Source organism: Pteronotus mesoamericanus, unplaced genomic scaffold (genome assembly GCF_021234165.1).
Source record: "Pteronotus mesoamericanus isolate MK-2021 breed Mesoamerican mustached bat unplaced genomic scaffold, CSHL_Meso_final scaffold_36, whole genome shotgun sequence".
In the NCBI taxonomy this organism is placed as follows: domain Eukaryota; kingdom Metazoa; phylum Chordata; class Mammalia; order Chiroptera; family Mormoopidae; genus Pteronotus; species Pteronotus mesoamericanus.
The window spans coordinates 5,831,077-5,846,051 of NW_026555313.1; the positions used below are offsets into that span (position 1 = coordinate 5,831,077).

The following is a 14,975-nucleotide window of genomic DNA, read 5'->3' on the forward strand; positions in this document are numbered from 1 at the left end:
GTTGTTGCCCACAGGGAGGCCCTTTCTCTTCCATCTTCCTCAGAAAGTACACATGTGGCCATTTCTTTCTCATCGCACAGCCACTTCTTTAGAAGGTGAGAAAGAGAAAGACAAATACCATGAGTCCACTCACATGTGGAATCTAATGAACACATTGAACTAACAAGCAGAATAGAGACAGACTCGGAGATGGAGAGCAGGCTGACAGCGCAGGCAGGGGGAGGTGATGGGGCGGAGGGATTGAGCGACAAGGAAAAAGGCCTCATGGACATGGACAACAGTGGTGATTGCAGGCGGGAGGGGGTATAATGGGACTAAATGGTAATGGAAAAAGTACAATAAAGAATTAAAATGCAAAAAAAAAGAACCACTAGAATCCCTTATAATGTTCTACACATAGTAGGCAGTTGCTAGATATCAAAATAAGACTCTATTTTCGTACCTGACATGCTGTTGGATATTTTGATGAGCGTGGCAGTTGGGAGAATATTCAATGTAAGAAATTATTTTTTAAGTAAATAGAGAAACTGTTGTATATATATTGTGGAAGCCTGTAGCTTATGGATGTCAAATATTGATTTGGTTATAATTATTATAATGCTTCAAAGGTAATAGTTTATATATGTTCTTTATTGTGAATATTAATAATTGGGGATGGATAGAAAAGGGACATTTCTGTAGTGTAGATTTGTCATTCAAATATGGAAGGAACTGAAATTCAATGAAATAATCAGGAAAGTTTAGGTGCTGATATTTCAGAGAAGCAGTCTGTTCAAAACCTCACAGAACTGATTAATGAGGTAAATGCTGAAGTCTGAACCTATCAGCTAAGCACCATCTTTGTTTTATATTTACAAGAATATCTATGTAAAGGATCTAATATTAGCCTAAAGATTTAAAACAAATGTAACTCAGTAATTTTAACAGGTGTGTATTTTTTTCTCATTTTGCCGTTCAATCAGAACTGTCTGTGTTGGTATTTTACCTTTTTTTTTTTTTGTAAGGAGAGGTTATGATTTTTATCAGTGAAAGTAATATGTCTGAAGCTGGTAAACAATATATTCCCTATATAAAGTGCCAAAAAATGTTGTAGAATTACTGCTACTGACTACTGAGCACTAAAGGTAACTAAAGAGTAGAAATATATTATAAATGAAGTGAACATGTGGAAATGTGTTTATTATTACATTTCAAGTTTGAACACTTTGTTTTCTTTTGTTTAAGAAGATGCAGAGATAAAAAGCAAAACAAAGCAAAAAACCCCTCCTGTTGCATTCAATGCTGCTGAGGTCAGTTCTACAAAGTTTGTCTGACTGTTGAATTTAGTAAGCATAGAGGCAATGAGGAGACCACTTTTATTGGTAAACCTATGGTTATAAAGGAAGTATGGACCTGAGAAATTAAGAAAAAGCTGTTTGTTAAGCCCAGACCTAGTTTGAGATTTTCTTGGAAAGTGTTTATAATTTTCTAGAATGCCAGGATTAAGACAAAGAAACACCAAATAAAAATGGCAATGACTTTTTTCTCCCTTAAGTTGAGTTATTTTAGGGTCCTCTTTTTAAAAAAAGAGATAGCTTTTATTGCTTGTATAATTTCAGATTCGTTAACTGGTTATCTTTAGTCTATGAATTTTAGCGAAGCAATTTAAAAATGAGGAACTATATTGACCTTTGGTAACTGAAATGCTCTTGGATTTTATGTCAAGTGCAGAACACATTCATCTAGTTCTTAAACAATCTTGTTTTAACATGGAGAATTCTAGATTTGAAGGTTTGGAATCCTGGCTCTGACCAGTGTGGCACAGATGGTTGGGTTTCATCCTACAAAGCAGAAGATAGCTGGTTCGATTCCTGGTCAGGGTGCATGCCTGGGTGGTAAGCTCTGTCCCTGGTCAGGGCACAGAAGAGAGGCAACCAATTGATATTTCTCTCTCACACCGACGTTTCTCTCCCTTTCTTCTCCCCTCTCTACAAATAAATAAATAAAATCTTTTTTTTTAAAGAAAGTTTGGAATCCTGAGAAATACTTTTTATGACTGAAAAATATCTTCAAATTGCATATTTTATCCTGAGAAGGATAAAGTAGATATATTATGATTGTTTTCTTTCTTAATAAAGTTTCATTTATATGATGGGCTTTAATAAAAATACTCTAACATAATTCAACTTATAAAAGCAGTATGGATTAAATATTTTGCATAGTGAAATCTGTCCAAGTCTTTTAAACTATTTCTAGAGTTTAAATGAAGATTTAAAAAGTGTAAGTAATGTGTAATCTGAGTGTGTGCTCCCCCTCAGCTAATAAACCCCTTTTTTCTTGTTCCATTTTGTAAACATGAGTAGCTTATGGCTTATGTACTTAAAACGCCGCCAGGAAGTAGGGTGAGCAAAACTTCTTTTCCCATGACCCTCACTCTAATGTTGTTCCAAGGGTTCCCTACTTAGAAAATGCCTTGATAACCACATTCATTCCTGACACACCCCACCCCCAACACACACAAAACTGCTGAGTGCAGCTGACCCCTAACCCAGCTGCAGATTTTTTACATCACTTGTGGTTAAAGGCTTTTACCTAGGCAGTGAATATCTATGAAAAGATTTTGTGTGTGATGTCTTGCAGATATACAGAATTTTTGTAAAAAGATTTAGTTACTTGGTGTCATCCTGAAAGCTAAAAGTTCATTATTTTCTTTTCTAATTTTGGACTAAGGCTAATATGTATGTGTGTTCATTCTTTGTATATGATTTTGGATCTTTTCCTGCGACAGTGAAATCTAAAATTATAAAACATACTTTAGATCTCCTTGTTCCATGACCTTTATCTTGAATATAAATTTTTAAAAAGGATATGCTCGTCGCCATCCATCTGCCCCCACCCCACTTTTATATGATGCACCCAATATTTTCCCTTGGGAACTGGTGTGGGGGGAGAAACATACTTAATAAACACTAGGGCTCTGAATTTCTCTAATCTTCCCACCAACACTGTGAAGTAAGTGGTCGCATTCTTTTATATGTAGAAAATCGAGACTGTGAGAAAGCAGTTAAATAATTTGCTCAAGGTAACAAAATGCTACCCAGTCAGTCATGGAACTAGGATTTAAACCCATTCTCTTCTTTGCCACTTGATGATAACTCTGTTCATGTGGTGAATGTTATCTTGAGCTGTAAATTCTAGAGGGAGGAGGATGGTTGGTAAGGAGGAAAACTGCCTGGAAGGCAGAGTTTTTTATGGAATGGTGGATACACTGCTCCTGGTAGCTGCCCCTTCTGCTTCCTCCTGTGTTCCAGTGTCAGACTTGGCTGCTCCAGGGACAGCTCCGCTACGGCTGTAGTTTGACACAGGTTTAGAGAAACTTTGGGGGAAACTTTAATGACTAGATTATTCAAACATACCCACACACATACATGTCAAGTAAAGGGGACACTTGTGGTGGTTCTTGATTTCCTTTCCTAAGGATATAGAAATTGACAGGGTTATGTATGAAATGTAGTTATTCCTGGAGTGAGACAATGAGATCTCATTCCAGTCTCATGGGCTTGGGTAGAAAAGCAGAAAGATTTATTTGAGCGACTGCAAGGCTACTTTGCAGAGGTATGTTATGAGGGAAGTAAAGAAGGAATATTCTTTTTAAAAAATTTGTTTATTGATGAGAGAGAGAGAGGAGTGAGAGAGAGAGAGAGAGAGAGAGGGAGATCATTGATGTGAGAGAGAAACATTGATTGGTTTCTTCCCATATGTATTCCAACTGGGGATTGAACCTGTAACCTTTGGTGTATGGGATGACACTCCAACCAACTGAGCAACATGGCCAGGGGGGAATCTATTCTTTTTTTTTTTACTTTTTGTTTATTTTTACTTATTTTCAATTTTTTTCAGTAACAGTGTATACTCAGAATTATTTTGTATTGGTTTCAGGTCTACAGCTTAGTGGTTAGACAAGTCATACACCTTATAAAGTATTTCCTCTGATATTTTCAGTACCCACCTGGCACCATACATAGTTATTACAATTATTGACTGTATTTTCTGTGGTTGCCAGAGGGGATGGGAGTTGGGGCACTGGGTGAAAAAGGTGAAGGGATTAAGAAATACAGATTGGTAGTTACAAAATAGTCATGGGGATGTAAAGGGACCTTATTCTTATAATTAGTGAAATGTGGTGCCTCCTTAAAAGCCACAAGGCGTGAAGGTTACGTGTTTGTGACTAGAGGAGTGTGGGATAAAGGGAATTCCACTGTGGACTCTTTCTTGTTTTGGCATGTCCACCATGTAACTGACCTTGACTCCTCCCTTTATTTCTCTCTGCAGGTGCTAGTCTAGACTGAAGAACCTTAAAGGCCTGGCTTCCTTGTCCAGCCTCAGTCAGGGGGAGCCTGAATTGTGGCGTACCAGTTAGCTGCTCTGAGCCTAAATGGAAGTGTTAGGCGTCCCTCGTTACTGAAATGTTGCCTGGAAAGGCAGTTTCTCTGTGTGAAAGACTTTTTCCCCCACCATGTTTTATTGCAAAAGTAGTGATTAATTTTGGCAAAATAACGTAGTGTGAGTGGTACGTACTTTAATCTGAGAATTGTTATTTTGTTCTTACCTAAATTGACAGCAAGCATTCCTTTGCATCTATACTGATGACTGCAGTGTGCAAATTCTGGCACGCTCAGGCTTAGAGGGGAATCCATAAGGTGGCCTGCTGTAACCCGAGACTCCAATCTGTCTATTTTAGGTTTAGGATGAAAAAAAAAATACTTCAGAGGAAATATTAGCGATTCCATCAGGAAACAAAAGGTAACGGGCAACTGTTCTAAATGGAGCTGTAGCTAGTTTTCTCCCCTTTTCTTTCCTTAAGCTCTTACTCATGCTTCTAACCATCTTCTCCTGCATCTTTCTCCCTGTGGATCGAATACTATCACTGCAGTGATCCTATTTCATCCAAGTAAGATGTTTATTCCCCACAAGGCTGTTAACTCTTGGATGTGCAAGGTCTTGTTTCTTCTATTACAAATAGGTAGGTCCGTGTGTTATAATGTTAACTGGTTATCTCTGTAGAACTAGAATCATTGTTTCGGTTTCCGTTGAAACATTGAAGGGAAGCGAACTCTAGCACTGAAGTGGCCACACTCATTCCTGACCAGAGCTCCCAGCTGATTGTCCTGCAGGACCACAGTACAGGAGCGGTGACTGAGTTTCTGTTATCTGAAGAGCTGAGGTTTCAGATATGTAATTTGTGGCGAGAGATAGTAATATATTTGAAGTGCTTTGAGGTTCCTTAGGAAGAAAAGTGTTTTATATTTTGAAGCAACAGACCCTGTTAATTAGAAAGCTTTCTCAGTCAAATTACTGAGCATTTGTTACATGGCAGGCAGTCTGCTGGTGATGACTTTTCTGTGGCCCAAAGAAGTCATCACCTACTAACTTGTCACACAGGGTCATGTATTAAATCAATAGCAGCGGAACTGGCACTACAACCCTTCACTTCTGACTTTCTGTCCAGTTGTGTGTGAGTAATAATTTAAAGTATGCATATTTTTTAAGACCTGTGAGACACAAATGTGTATGGTAGATTAGCATTTCAACTGTAAATCTTTAATTCATATTACAACTACTTGTAACCATGTGATAAAATGAGTATAAATAAAATTTAAACTGGTTAACTTGGGAGACTTGCAAAAAAATCTTTCTCACAGAATTGGTAAGATTCCTGGAGCACTTATTCACATGTATAAATATGTTTTGCCAGTCATTGTAAACAAGGACACTAACGGCTTGTGGAAGAGCATGAAAGAACTATTCCTCAATTTGAAATTGAAATATTGAGCACTAAGCTAGTAATCAGACATGTTTAAGATCTTTAGTAGGGAAAGAAAGAGCTAAATAAAAGATCTTTCACATAACAAGTGCTAGCTGTATGATTTTTAAAAGGTGCAGTCTATTGAGGTTGGTTTCACTTCATCTGAGAAAGAAACAGGTACTTTGAGGACCTTTGAGTTCCAGCCATGTGCAGCTCTGTGTGGATTTCTCCTACTCTTTCTCCCTGGCTGAGTTCTATTCCATACTTGTAGGGAATAAACTGAAAATTCTACTCTTTGATTCTTTGATTCAGGTTAGCTTCTTTGTGCTTAACAGTGAAATGCATGGCTGGGAAACCTTTCTTTTCAGGTGTATTAAAAAGTGTGATTGTTTCTGTTGATGATGTTCTAGTTCTGACATATTACTTTCCATACATTCCTACAAAATTACCCTAAAAGAGAGGAGAGAAAATACATCCCATTCTAAACACTTATCCCTCTTTCCCCATATGACTATTTTCTGTATAGCTCCATTCTGCCTATTGCAAGCCAAAATTGCCTTTGAGTTATTTTAAAATGTATTCCATAATATAACGTTCTATAATGTGTTCTTGTTTTCATATAAAAATAGTAATAAAAAAGTGTGTGCTGTGCTTAAAGCAGTGAATCCAGTGTAGTATGCACAGATCCCATTTTAAAAAGGCCACTGTTAGAGGATCTTACTATATGCATTTACTCTCATTCATCTATTTATGCAAAACTAACTAAGTACATGTTTGTGTTCTATAGGAGCTGCTATGATTTTGAATAGTGGTGTGGGAAGACCTTACTGATTGACATTTGAAGATCTGAAAGGATTGAGGGAGTGAGGTTATATTTAGATAATTTAGGTACCAATTTCTTCTAAACTTGAGGGAAAAGCATTTCATTTTGAGTAAGTTCTCACTTATTTTAGTGCTCTTTAACTAGTGGGTATATTTTTATCATTCATCTTGCACTGCCTTTGAGTAATCTGGAGATGATTTTAAATTAAGTGGTTTAACAAATTGACAAACTCTCCTCTGATCTAACTGATTGGGTTTAGAGAAGGTACTATCTTCAGTATCTTTAATTCAGCAAAATTTATTCCTCACTTTTCTCTGCAGTTGAATAATCTGTCATTCCAGATTCACTCTGGTTCTTACTTACTAAGGTGTTTGGATGATAGAAAGTTGGATCTTTGTAGACAGAGCAGTGTAGAAATTGGATGGATAGGGAGTTAATACATACATTTTGGTTGATTAAATGAACCCTATATGGGAAAGTTTGATAAAATGAACTAGTTTGTTAATTTTTCAATAAACTCATTAATTTGTAGTTAACTGTTTTAGGATTAATTGCAGTTGGCAACTGATACAGGGTTAGAATTTACCCTTACTTAAGCAAATTATTTCTCCACCGATGGTGAAGTTTCATAGCACAAAGATTTGTTTGCAGGATAACAGTCAAGGTATTTAGGGAGCAAATCTCTCAAGCCCTTTAGGAACTACCATTTACAGATAGTGGTATGGTCATTTTATATTAAGTTTACTACTCAATAAAGCTAAATCCCAAGGACTTTTATTTGGTCAGTACTTCTTTACTCCCTTTGTTTGAGGGGGCTGTGATTAAAGAAATGCACCATTTCAGTTTATTGAAAAGATCTAATAATTTAGATGTTAAACAAATCTGATACCCAACATAACTTTTTGAAATGTTGCCATTATAGTAGATATTAGTCACTCAATAGGGATGATTTCCACGATTCTCACGGGGATGTCTAGGTATACCCTTCACTATTCCGATGTAACATAAATTCCTAAATTACTTAGCTGAAGACAGTGCTTAGCCTCACACCTACCACAGACCTGTGGCAACTAGTGCACAAACTACATTTATCATAAAAGTCACTGCCCTTGAATCACATTTGGCTCCCTACACTGTACAACATTGGAACTGAATGGGAATCTTGGATGATAGAGCATTTTTTTATACTAAAAAGTTATGACTAGGGAACAGTGGTGCAAATAATCCATACAATTTCAGTTCTCAGTTGTATATCTCTTCTCATGAATTTTCATCCTGAAAATACAGAAGACTATAGTATTTTATTCATTATCTGGAGAGCCCTTGTTAAAATACGGTCTATGATACCACTGCTTTGGCATTTCTAGGGTCCTCAGGTGGCTTAAATAAGCACACAGCTGCAGGTAGCTAGCTCCCTTTGGCTCGTGTTTTGCGCTTGGAGTCTCTGCCAGAAAGCAGCCCAAGGGACTGGGTGGCGTGAGAGCTTCACGCCATTTAGATGCCCAAGAATGAGAAGCTAAGCTAGAGAGAACTGATTTCTTATTTCACACTTGGAGATTGAGTATTTCCCAAGCAGGCTTTTCACGGTGTTAGGTTTCCGTGGCATTCAGAGATAGGGAAAGGCAGTTGAGGACGTACACTGTGTGCTGTTTGTTTTGTTAGGTTACTAGCTCCTCAAGATTAGCGGTAATTCCTACTCTACAGAGTCAGATGTTCCCAAAGATGCCATTGTTCAATATGAGTGACGTATAAAATGTAAAGAGTTTGATGGAATCAAAGTTGTACAGTATTTATATTTTTAATAACTCTAAAATCGGGTAGGGGTCTTTCTTAAAATTTAGCATTTTAGAATGTATGAGCTATGGTAAATGAAAATTACAGCACCTTAAAATTTTATTAGTTGAGGAACTAATATTAAGTTTTGAAGTAAGCCAAAAATACCAGGCAAGAAGTGAAAACCACATAAAACTTAAGCTTTTGAATTGAATAGTGACTTAATCATGGGCGTGCTACGTGCTGTCTAATAAAAGCCTGGCATAAACTGTGTGTAATGCCTGTATGAAAAGTCCCTTTATTTGTAGCAGTAAAATAATTAGAGACAGTGTGCCTTCCAGTGTGTGGGAAGCTCTAAAGCCAGACTTAGTTGTACAAGTTGACACAGTTGGACACAGCATGGTTGTTAAATAAAAATCCTAGTTATTTAGAATCTCAGCAGGCAGTGGCTGACTCTGTACAGATGACTGAAATGTATGCACATTGGCAACTGAAGTAGCATGGCATTTAGGTGAATGAGTTTTAGTTTTTAGAATAAAAGATTGGGATTTATCTCTGTTTTCTGATGAATATAATTAATCACCCCAAAATAAAAGTAATCCTTTAAACATATGAAGTGTATCTTCTTCAAAGCTATTAGGTATTTTTATAGTGACCATTCACAGGAAGTTAAAATAGTTACATGATGGAGACATAAGGTCTGTAAAAATGAGTGATTTTTTTAAGAGTAAGAAATGATAAATAAAAAAAGATTATAAACGCTCTAGTAAAATTTTTTATTTACTACTGAGCTGAACCCAGAGTGGTAGAATTATAGATGTAAGGGAAATATTCATTTAAAGTGGTATAGAAAGAAGGGTGACTATACCCTTCTGAACGTGGGAGACTAGGATTCCAGCCTGACTCTGTTGCTTGGTTAAATCACTTAATCTTGGGCCTTAGTTTCCTCATCTGTAGTATGGAGGTAATTATCTACCCAGTCTGTTTACCCTTTGGGGTTCCAGTGAGGTAAGGAGTATAAATATGTTTTGAAAAATCTCATCAAGTGTATTTAAGGTGGTGAGAAGGCTGTAGTAAGTCAATGTATTAAAAGCGGAACACTTGGAATTTAAATTAGAACAGAAAAGTAATAAAGCATATCCCACCAAAATAATCATCTCTGTTGTGATAATATCTATTAAAAATGAGGTGAGGGGTTGGCTCTAAAGGTACACAAATGGACTCTATAATGTTAAAATGCAGTTTTCCTGAAATAGTTTGAAAAATTCCTTCAGTGTTTCAAAATAGGGCAGGACAGCAGAAAAATGAAGTCTGTCACCATAGGATACTAACTTTATTGAAAACAACTTATGAAACACATTACGTAAAAGGAGAATAATGATCTTTGTGCCCTCACTTCCCTGGCAGCCCAGCCCCCACAGTTTTACAGAGTCCTTCTTTTCTGTTTCTTTTCTGGAGGAACGAGGCATGATGCCAGCATACTTCACGTGTTGTCCAAGACAGAGCCTTTCAATTACTATTCATTATAAAATATTTCCAGTCTTTAAGACGATATTAGTTATGCCTCTATGTGAAAAAATTCTTTTGCATAACCATAGTGGTCATATAGAGCTATGATATATTACATGATACTTTACATTTTTATTTGGCCAAAGAAAATCAGTAAAAATACAGTAGTGAAAATCTAAATATTGCTGTCACAATAAACATAGCCAGCCATTTAAGCTGCACTTGCGTTCTAAGCTTGTTGTTCCATTTAAATTATGTTTAGAAAAATTTTTGGAGGGTCATGTATGTTAGCTTGTTTCTGTGGTCGGTTAAACAGATTTCATTATGGGGTCTAGGAATATTTTAAGGAATGCTGGAATGCAGATATCTAACCATTGAGATGATACTTTAATAAAGGTTTAATGTGTCACTTATCAGAGGCAATATAAGTGTCATAGAACTTTAAAGTTGCATGTTGTTAAACAACTCATGGGAAAATGCATTTATGATAAGCTTACCTTTTGGAATAGAGACAGTTGGATCATAGTGATGATGTTTGTTTCACTTTAGAGTTACCTTGGTTGGCAAGCACAGGGAGGAAACCTTGGCTAGTAACTGATAGCCAAGAGTGACATCTTTCTAGTCAATGATTTCCTCCTGAAAAATAATAGTAGTTAGAATTATGATAGTTTATCAAGCTCTCATTATGTGCTATGCTGATTTCATGTGATCAGCACAACAATTGTATGAAGTAGATGTATTAATACTATGTACATTTCATAGATAAGTATATAGCTCTTCAAATTTGAAGAGCTTAAGTGACTTAACTTGTCCACATAGCAAAACGGATAGTTTAATTACTAGTCTGACACCAAGATCCTTGCTCTTATCATTTTGGGACTTCTTTGCATTAAGGAATGATACAGGGAAATAAAAGCCTGCACTTGTTCCGTCTCTAATGATTTAAGATTGCAGAATTAAAAACTTTTTAAAACTAAATGCTGCCCCCCATCAAACTTGCCTAGACCACCAGAATCATTTTTAGAGTTGGATTTCTTCTAAATCAATGCTGAGGTTTTAGGGCAGCAGCTAAAATATCTAGGCTGCTTTTGTCAGCTTCCACTGCTTTGCTTTTTCCCAGCTTGCCAAAAGACCTTAAATGAAAGAAACTCCTTCCATTCTCACTGGCTCCTCAGATCTCATCTACTTGATTTGATGTCCAGCTAGTTAGGCATGTTTGTTGACTGGGGCTCTGGTTTTCCTCATAGCATCTTTTATAGCTAGAGGCAAGTCTGCCTCTAACCACCTGGCTTCTTATCTCTGATTGCTCTTTGCCAGTCGTGGAAATGCCTTAGTTAACCTTTCCTAAATTCATACTCTGAATTCCGTAATTCTATTCTCAAGGCCCTGGGCTGGATACAATAAAGACTGTAGGAATTCTCTGTCCTCTACTGGCTTTAATGTTTGGGACTAAGATACAAGTAAATATAATAATATAAAAAATTGTATGGTATATCAATAGACATTCAACAAAGAGGTAGATTGTAGTAATATAGTATTTCTCAAAATTTTCTATCAGAGGAAGGGAAGATGAACATGAATTGGCCCAAACTTTCTGCTTCAGTGGAAGTAGCAAGATACAACTTAATTCATATAAGTTCTGCTTTACCCACAATATGCGCATTCTAAAAAATGTAAAACAGCATAAAATTACTTAGCTTCCTTTCCCCCAATTTTCTAATAAAGGTTGTGGCACCACGAAGATACACTAAAAGGATCCACAGCTTTCTGAGCCCGTGGCCTACTGCTTTGCATGGTACGGCGCGTCAGTATTCAGTATCTGAGAATCAGCAGGTGCCCTGGTGGGGTGTGGATTTCAGGTCAGTTAATCTAGGAAGGCAGGTCTTAAAGGCTCTTTAAAAGGAGGAAAGGAAGCTATGTAGATCATCTTCAAGTATAGCCAACTGCTCCCATAAAGTATGATGCAGCTTCACAGTGGTGCTGTGAGTACTTCTTTTTTTGAAGACATTTAAGAGACAAAGGGCTGTGTCCAACATGGAGAGTGACTAGTGACTTAAGTGGATGGTCAGAAAATTAAAGTGTAGATTTATTTGTTTGGCTGGAATGTTGAGGATGCAGAGAACAATTTGAGAAAAAAGATGGGCTAAAAAACACATAGAGGAAAGATGATACACTTGCACGGTCTAGTAGGTAGCAACTTAATGCAGTGCTTTAAAAAGGAAGTTAAACTAGTCAAATCATGGTTTAACCACAAATGTACTTGGTATATGATATGGAGAAGGGGCTGATGATGGAAAAAAGAAGTTTTAAGAGTTATCACTAGGCCGATCTGAAAGATAAGCTAACACCAAGTGCTCTTCCAGATTTGTCATCTTGGGTAGATAGTACTTCAAGTAGTCTGGAGAAAAATGGGCTGGAACAGTGAAATACTTTCCATTACTGAAGAGTCTAAGTTGTGGATTCCCGGCCAACAACTTAGGAGTGGGAAAGGAGTGACTGGACTAGGGCAGAAGAGGTCAGGGCTGGGAACGCAGACCAGGAAGCCCAGAAAACGTGGCAGGTCATCCCTGTGTTGCCAGAAACTGTAGGAAAACTGCAAAGTCACCCTTCATGTTGGGCAACTCATTTTATAGTTAAATCAAAAGAGGTAAGAGGGATATTTTAGGAAATTTTGCTTGGAATTCCAGCATCCAAACTGAAACCACCACTTAGGAGTTGCCTACATGTAGATACGTACAGATAATACAACTTAAAAAGAGAACAAGTCCTGAGTTCCAGCAGGGTGGCTGAGGACAAGCCCTTCTGAGGGAAATAGTGTGAGGAAGAGAAATCTTAAAGGAGGCAGCAAAGGGATGCTTATTGAGGCAGGAAGAGAATCCTGAGAAACTGCAATGTACTGTTTCCTTACTACCTCCCCCACCCCCAAACCCCAGGTTTTTTCCCCAGGGTAGGAAGAAAAGGTAGTTTAGTTCATCTTTGGAACTTTCTATTTTTGACTTGGGCTGTAGCAATAGTGAAGTCTTTGTGGGTTTTTTTGTCTTTTTAATTTTCATGAAATTTGTAGCTTTATAGAAACTGTTGGATAAAATCTGGCCAAGTGTTGGTTCCTGTTTGTTGTTTTTAGGCCAGAATCTTCTGGAACTGCTTGCCAGATACATATCATTTATGGGATTACAAACTGTTTGGCCTTCATTAGAAGCCAGCCCACTATTTTCACTGAAGCTCTCCTGAAGATAGTAATTTGATACACAGATTAAATATGTTGTGCTTACAATCAAAATATTTGATATTCTGCATTTTCCATTATAATAAATAGTGGTTTAATAGTTAACATTTGTTGAGAACCAGTATTTCAAGTTTCTGTTATGTACCAGACACTGTGCTAAGCCAATTTCATGTAATATTCATGACAGGCTTACAAGGGATTAGTATCTTCCTTTTGTACACGAGGAACCTGAAATTCAGAGAAGCTAAGTGCCCGCTCTAAGACATTGCAGAAGTGGTGGTTCCTGGATTGAGGTACACGTCTCTGATTTTTGGGCACACTTAGTCCATGACATGAAACAAAGATTGATTCCAAAGAAGGACTTCTTCCCAGATCTGAGCACATTCATCACTTAAGACTTTAGTTCATCACTGAAAACAGACACTTCGACTTTCCTGTATTGCCTGCCAGAAGGGTGGTTATATCCACTGCAAAACAGGATGCAAAAATAAGACCCTGCATACATATCTGGTATAGGACTTAATGAGGTCATCTAAAGCTAGGCTAATTTGTTTTACCAACTTCACAGTGACAAAAGAACCATGTTGTGACACCCTAGGTTACAGCAAGTTAGTATAGTGGCCTAGAGGAGTCTGTGCTTTTTGTATTTCCAAGACCATGAAGGAGAATGCTTGACCCATTGGCCTCTGGTGATTCTGTCTCCTGTGACCTCCTGTGGACACAGCTATTGCTTCATGGTTGTGTTTCTCAAGCCCTTCAAGGAAAGAATTCCTTGATTTCATTACTATAAGTCACTCAGTTTCACTTCAGCTTAACATACATTTATTGAGTAATTGTCAGTACCAGGCTTTGTCCTGGGCTGCCTTCTTCTTCTTCTTCTTCTTCTTCTTTTTTTTTTCCCCTGCTGGTTTTTAAACCAAGCTCTGGCCAGTTTTATTAAAGAATTTTGCTTGATTTCCTTTTCACCAATCTGCTCTGGCATGCTTCTAATGATATAAGAATCACCGGGATCAGTGATAGCCAGTGTGCACACTCTATAGTATTTTCCACACTGTGCCCAGTTCAGTATCATTGCTGGTGTAGGGATGGACGCGAGTCTTGACCAACATGGTGTAGTTTCAGATCTCCTCAAGGCTGGACAGTTGTCAGCAGGGATGACCAGTTTCACTTTGCCTTTTCTGATATTTTCAGAGCCTGCTTGTACCCCAGCACGTACTTTTCATGTTTCATAATAAGCTGGAACCTAGAGTTGGTTGACTCCAGAGACATTTTTGTCTTCTTTGTGGCCACCATCTTCCTGCCTGAGGTGTGGGATGGCCTCCAGCCAAGAGCGGCCGCCAAGGTGTTGGGGGAGCGGGAAACGAAGGAGTTCTCTCTGTACTCAGCTTTCCTTATGAAGAGTTTTCTTTAACTGTTAATATTGGACAACCATTATTTTGTAGCGATTTATGTAAAATAGAAAATAACAAAATGGGCATTTTAAAACTTTGTTCAAATCAGAGCTATGGAAATGATTTTTTTCTCATTGTGCTTTTCTTATCCTTTTCGCACCCAGTATTCTTTTCACCTCACTTCTGTCCATCTAGCAATCTGACATTTGTAGTTCTCTGAGAGAACACTAAAAACGTACCTACAGGTATTAAAAACCAAGGCTTATTTAGTAATTCCTCGACATATTCTGTGTGTAGTTTTTTTTTTGTTTTTTGTTTTAATTAAGTTAAGGCTTGCAGTTATACTCGTGTGTTCCCAGTACCATAAACATTTTGGTAATTTATCTACAGTGGGTTCTTGTATTATGAATGCATTGGTAGTTCGTGTACACTTCTCTCTTTTTCTCTGGTCCCTTTGGTCTTTTTTAT

At 37.4% G+C, this 14,975-nt stretch overlaps 1 protein-coding gene and 1 pseudogene across 2 annotated transcripts in view; one reads left to right on the plus strand and one right to left on the minus strand.

Annotated features, from left to right (window-relative positions):
* Positions 1–14,975, plus strand: part of ARHGAP42 (Rho GTPase activating protein 42) — a 246,678-nt gene that overhangs the window by 46,490 nt on the left and 185,213 nt on the right. The gene's annotated exons all lie outside the window — the stretch shown is intronic.
* Positions 13,928–14,409, minus strand: LOC129086069 (60S ribosomal protein L30-like; annotated as a pseudogene).